General features: G+C 39.8%; 1 pseudogene across 1 annotated transcript in view; it reads right to left on the reverse strand.

Moving 5' to 3' along the window:
• The window catches only part of LOC309967283 (tripartite motif-containing protein 26-like), a 66,215-nt pseudogene extending 63,359 nt beyond the window's left edge, over positions 1 to 2,856 (reverse strand). The window contains exon 1 of the transcript in view: positions 2,797 to 2,856. The product of the transcript in view is annotated as a tripartite motif-containing protein 26-like (transcript). The remainder of the gene's footprint in view (positions 1 to 2,796) is intronic.
• Positions 2,857 to 6,812: the final 3,956 nt, after the last annotated feature.

Raw genomic sequence — 6,812 nt, forward strand, 5'->3', positions numbered from 1 at the left:
TCGTACTGCAGCAGCATTTACTAGTCTCATCCTCAAAACATTCATGAAGGGACTTCCTTGGTGGTCCAGCGGTTAAGACTCCACGCTGCCAATGCAGGGGGCCCGGGTTCCATCCTGGTCAGGGAACTGGATCTCGCATGCAGCAACGAAAATCCCACATGCCACAATGAAGATCCTGTATGCTGCAGCTAAGACCCGGCACAGCCAAATAAATAAGGAAATATTTTTTTAAAAATTCATGAGGGCTTCCCTGGTGGCGCAGTGGTTGGGAGTCCGCCTGCCGATGCAGGGGACATGGGCTCGTGTCCTGGTCTGGGAAGATTCCACATGCCACAGAGTGGCTGGGCCTGTGAGCCATGGCCGCTGAGCCTGCGCGTCCGGAGCCTGTGCCCCGCAACGGGAGAGGCCACAACAGTGAGAGGCCCGTGTACCGCCAAAAAAAAAAAAAAAATTCATGAAGATCGGGATAATTATTTAATAAGTACTTCAAGATAGAGAATGTGTCCATACTGAGTGGAGAGGAAGGAGGTGGGGTGAATGGCATTGTCTATAGCATCATATTCCCGCAGCTTGCTCTGCTCAATTACATTTGCTACTTTGCATTCAGCTGCTGCTACTCAGAGCAAAACATTCACATACTGGGACAGTTGCATGCGACACAATGCAGCTTCCACATTATGCTGACACCATTTCCTCATTTATCCATTTGTCTGAAGAAGCGCTCATTGCCACAGTAGAGACAGTGAAGGCTCTTGCTCCCAATCCCGCCCACCATCTGCCTAGTTCAAGCCTCATCCCCAAACAGGGAACCACCTTCTTTAGTTTCTTGTGTACCTTCCAGTTTATGAAAATATCAAGTGATTCTTGGTTCCCTCCTCTTTTTTTTTTTAAACACAAAACTAGCCTATTATACACAATGTTTTTCACCTTGCTCTTTCCACTTGCAATATATCTTGGAGATCTTACCAAAAGTACACAGAGAACTCCTGTATTGTGATTAGTTTTTCATTGCATAATATTCCTGTGTGTGTGTGCGTGTGTGTGTGTGTATAAAATTTTAGCCAGTCCAAAATTGATGGATGCATGGATTATTCCCAATCTTTTGTTAAAGACAAACTGCAATGAACAAAATAGTACAATTTTTTTGCATGTGTATAAGCATATCTGTAGGATGAATGCCAACAAATGGAATTGTGGAATTGCAGGGTTTAAGAGTATATACACCTACAATTTTGACACACATTGCCAATTGTTTTTCAAAAGGTTTGTCCTAAGTTGGATTCTACAAGCAATAAATGAAAGGGCCTGTTTCTTCACAGTCTTGCCAATCAAGTGTATGCCAAGCTTTTCGATTTTTGCTATTCTGACAGGTGCAAAATAAAATCCCTGTGTAGTTATTTGCTCCTTCTTTATTATGAGTGAGGTTGAGCATTTTTTCATGTTGAAGGCTATTTTGTTTCCCTTTCTGTGTGAACTGTCCATAGGGATCCTTTATCAACATGTAACATAACAAATATTTAATTTATTTATTTTGTCCATTATTTGTCTTCCCCCAGTAGAATGTAAGCCCCCCTGAAATTTTTGTCTCTCTTGTTCTGCTGGAGCCCCAGCATCTATAAAAGTACTTAGCACAAAGTAGGTGCTCAATAAGTATTGGAGGATGAATAAATGGTTAAAGAGCATATGCAATAGATGATCCTGGGATAATCAGATAACCATCAAGAAAAGAGAAACAAATCCATATCTGGCTCCAAACATAAAAATGAATTAATCCAGGTATACTAAAGGCTTAAATTTGAAACACGAGACTTTTAAGTGTTTATAAAATAATACTGGAGATTAACTATGTGATCTCGGGACAGGCAGAATTTATTAAACTAGACCCAGAGTCCACAACATAAAGAATGATAAATTCGGCTCCTTTAGAATGAAGAACTTGTCTTCATCAAAAGACACCATCAAGACAAGCCAGAAACTCTGAGAAGATATGTGTAACACATACAATCAACAAAGAATTAGTCCCCAGAATATATGAAAAAACAAATATCTCCCATAAATCCACAAGATAAATTCAAAAACAGCCCAATAGAAAAATGGATAAAAGACATAAGAGGCATTATACAGAAGGAGACATACAAATGGCAAAAAAAAAAGAAGGAAAAATGAAAAATTCTCATCCTCATTAATAATTAGGCAAATGGAAACTAAAACTAAAATGAGATAACATTTCACACACATCAGACTGGCAAAGAGTTGAAAGTCTGACAATACCAAGTGATGCTGAGGATGTGGTTCAATTGCAACTTCATCTGCCAGTGGAGGAACAGTAAGAAATACAACCCCTGGGGGATAGTCTTGCCTCACTGAGTAACATGACATATATGCACATTCTAAGACTCAGAAATTCTACTCTTGGTCACGTACCCTAAAAAGTCTTGCAGGTGTGTGCCAGGATACATGTATGAGAATGTTTATAGCAGCATTACCCATAATAGCAAAAAGATGGAGACAAACCAAATTCCAGGAACAGTAGAGTGGAGAAGAAAAAAATATAGACTGTTCATATTTGAAATACTACACAGCAGTGAAAATGAATGAGCCAAAGCTAAATGCATCAAGATGGTGGATCTCAAAAACAAAGACAACGAGTCACAGAACACATACAGTGTGATTCCATGTATATAACGTCCGAAAACTGGCAAAACTAGGTAACGTACTGTTTAGGGATATCTACATGTGTAAAACAATTACAAAGAAAAGCTAATGACTGTCACAGAAAAGCACATTGAAGCTTACCTCTAGAGGAGAGAGAGAGTGATACATCCGTTAGGGGCACACAGTGAAAGATGATGGAAATCTGATTTCCTAGAAAGAGAGATGAGTGAAAATGTCTACTTTATTATCTTCTTCTTATTTTAAAACATATACATGCATTATATGTACTCCTTCTAACAGATGATATATTTTGATATATTTCACAGTCTTTGGGAGGAAGGAAAAGAAATGAAGCAATCAAGTACAAACAAGATTTCCAGTCATGGGAGCAGAGAAATGGAGGGAGGGGTTGGCTAAGCAAAAATCCTTGAAAAACTTATGGTATCAAGGAATTTTTTTTTTAAATGAGGGATATTATAATGTGTGTATGCTTATGAGACTAAGTCAGTGAAAAGGTAAAAAGTGATGATACAGGACGTGGGACATCACAGAGGCATAGTCTTCGAGAAAACAGAAGGGATGGGATCTGGCCTTGTTAGTGAAGGTGCCAACGAGGCTCACTGGACAGGAGGGAAGTCAAGGTGGTTCTGCCACAGTAGAACTTGCTGGAAATATGATGTCTAGAGTTTCCTGGAAATCTGCCCTCTGGAACTTCCCAGAAATCCACCCTCTTGGGTGCAGGAGAAAGCTGTTCACACCAGGGTGAACAATATAAGATCTCCCGAGGGGTTGCTGCTGGCGCTGTTTGTTGGTGACCACCATGCAGGGCAGAAGCTGGATGGTAGGGAGATTTCCTGTGCTTCAGGAGCTGGTGCTGGAAAAGCCGGGCGCTAGCTTTAGGAGCCTGGCAAGGAGCATACCAGAACCAGGAAGCAAAAATCGTTTTCCCTGTAATGACTCTCTAGTGCCCTCTAGTGACAAAGATCAGTGCCTGCTGGCAAAGGAAAAATATTTAAATGGCTCAGGTGCATTTCGGAGCTGAGAAACAATAAATACATAACCAATCCCATGGGGAAAGAGTAATCAGGATGACAATATCTGAACCTTCCATCAAACTTCCCATCACTCAAAGTGGGGTGGAGATCATATATTTCTTCGTGTGATGCAATAGGTACACAGCAGCACTTATGGAATATTTCTTGCCTTAAAAAATGGGACTCGAGGGACTTCACTGGTGGTCCAGTGGTTAAGAATCTGCCTGCCAATGCAGGGGACTCGGGTTCATCCCTGGTTGGGGAACTAAGATCCCACATGCTACACGGCAACTAAGCCTGGGTGCCGCTACTACTGAGCCCAGGCCCGTGAGCCACAACTAGAGAGAAGACCGCGCGCCGCAACGCAAGATCCCACGTGCCGCAACTAAGACGGAACGCAGCCAAATAAATAAATAAATAAATATGGCACCCAAATCTGATAAAGCCTCTAGATCTAACTACCAGTTACAAGAAATATAGGGGATAGAGAAACAAGTTAATTGACACTATGAGGAAACCAGGCAAATCCAAAATGTAGAACATTTTACAGGATAAATGAACAGTTTTCTCCAACATATTAATAGTATAAAACTAAAGGGAGGGTGGATTGCTATAGATAAGAAAAGGATTAAAAGACATAATAATAAAATGCAATGTATTGTCAAAGTATAATTTTCAAAAACTTAAAAACAGTGGTCTTAGACAAATATAAAGAGCATTTATCAAGGAAGTATTAACAAGGGGACCAGTAAAAAAGAACTATTTCAAAGAGATTTAAAAAAAAGTTAATATACATGGGCACTGGACATACATCTTTTATATCTCTACTGACTAATATTCATGTACATTGTTATTGACCAAGAATCATTTGTATCTATATTATTTTTCTATAAATTCACATCTACCATTAAAGAATATGCTAAATACCCTAAAATAATAAGTCAAAGTAAAACCTCCCTAGAGAATGAGATAATTCTTTCATGGGCCTGTTGGAAAATGCTCCAGTGTTACACAGAAAGGACACACAGTCATCATTTTGTCTATGCCCAAGTTTGGAATTTTCTTTTTCTTAATAGTATGGACTTTGTTTGCATCTGGATTCATACAACTCAAATGCAAAAAGACATCTTTAAGAAAATCAGGGAATTTGAATATGGTCTGGGTACTAAATGACATTATGAAAATATTGAATAATTAAATGAATAATTTTGCTTGGTGCAGTAATGGCTTTTTGGTTATGTAAGCAAAGTCCCTATCTGTTAGAAAAGCATGTGGAAGTATTTACAAGTAAAGTAAAACATGTCTGTGATTTGCTTTAAAATACTCCAGTTAAAAAAGAAAGTGGGGGGAGGGAATAGGTGAAACAAAACAACATGTTAATAACTGTTGAGGCCAAGTGGTTCACGATATTTTCTCTACTTTTGTGTAGGTTTGAAAAATTCCATAATAATTTTAAAAAATGTAATGATAGTATTCTGCTTCACACTCTGGGGTAACTGCACCTTCACCACATAAGGTTTAGAATTCTTAGTTTTAAAGTTAAAAGTTGAATTTCTCATTGTTTACTATACAGCATATTTTCACTAACTTTTGAACAAAAAGACGTTTATATAAACATCCCTAAAGTTGGAATACAAAGTATTTTAAAGAACAACTCAAGTCGTATAAGAGATTGGCTCAGCCTATGCCTTCTTTCTGTTTAAAACCCGGCAGTCAATGCTGTTAGCATTCAAAATGTCTTTCTTTTTCCTTTTTAAAGGGACAGTGAAGCCTGTTATTTTTTTAGCCCATAGCCAGGTCTTAGCACAAAAGCAGTCGGTTCTTAGTAGCATACATTTATTTCTTTGTTAAACCTTTGCTAGAAAACAGACATATAGGCTTAAAACCAGTTTAGCTCATGTAACTTTTAGCTTTTCCTTTAGAGATAGTCATTTATTCTGGCCCTGATAACAAGGTATCCTTCATATGAAAGATTCAAACAAATTCTTTGCCTCTTTACCAGTGGGAGCTTCATATTTTTAAGTATTTTTGTTAGAGGCCTCTTTCCAAGCACTCTAACATTCTTCAGACCTTGAGATTTCTGAAAGCCATATTTTAACTCAATAAATATGGTAAATAGTAGGAACATACCTACTAAATTTTCTTGCTTGATTTAAGATTCTCATTTCAGATGCAAGTAATTATATCCTTTGGGCTACTCAATACTTATAGACAGTTTCAAAGGTTTTACATGTATTATTTCATTTAAACCTCACAATGATTCTATGAAGTGGGGATAATTATTATCTCTATTTTTCAGAGAAAGAACCTGTGGCACATAGAGGCTGAGCAACTCCGCAGAATCACAAAGAAAGTGGCAGAGAGGGGGATCCCAGCCCATGCAGAGCCAAGCAGAGACTTGACTTGAAAGCTAAACTCCTAACCAGCCCCATATGATGTTCTGGTCTCCAGCTAGTATGAACACTGGGCTGGAGGGCTGGAGGAAGGAATTTTGGCTCTGCCCTCAGAAACTTGGGGCAGTGAGTCTGAGCACCCAGTAGCTATAGGGGCGGATACCACTGTATGCGACTACAAAACTGCCTTTGACTGTACAAAGCAAGCCTTGGAGTCACCATTGCCCTTATTTGGGCTTGAGAAGCCGCATCAACCAAGGTGTAGTGTGGTGGGAGAGGGGAGTGCATAACTGACACTGCAGCCAAGCAGGGCCATAGGGCTTTAGAAAGCTTCTAGAAATGCCCAAGCAGAGCCCATTCATTCAATATACATTTATTGAATGACAGTCATGTGCAGGGGAGACAGGTGATGTCTCCACCCTCATGGGGCTTACATTGCTCAGGGGTGGGTGGCGAGTGGGGAGTATAAACACATTGACAAAGAAGTGAACAAGATGCTTTGGAATAATGGAAAATGTATGACAAAAGTGAAACAGACTGGATGGTGGAGGAAGGCCTTTCTGAGATGTCAAGGGAGCAGAGACATGACTGACAAGAAGGGGGCAGCCATGCCAGGGGCTAGGGCAGGGAGTTTCAAGACCAGAGGGGTTGAAGCACAGGGACTTAGGGAGAAGTGGCAAGAGGGAAGTCAGAGTGATAATCAGGGCGGTTATGTCAGCCCCGCAGGCCC

The sequence above is a fragment of the Leucopleurus acutus genome (genome assembly GCF_964270905.1).
Source record: "Leucopleurus acutus genome assembly, chromosome: 10".
Classification (NCBI taxonomy): Eukaryota; Metazoa; Chordata; class Mammalia; order Artiodactyla; family Delphinidae; genus Leucopleurus; species Leucopleurus acutus.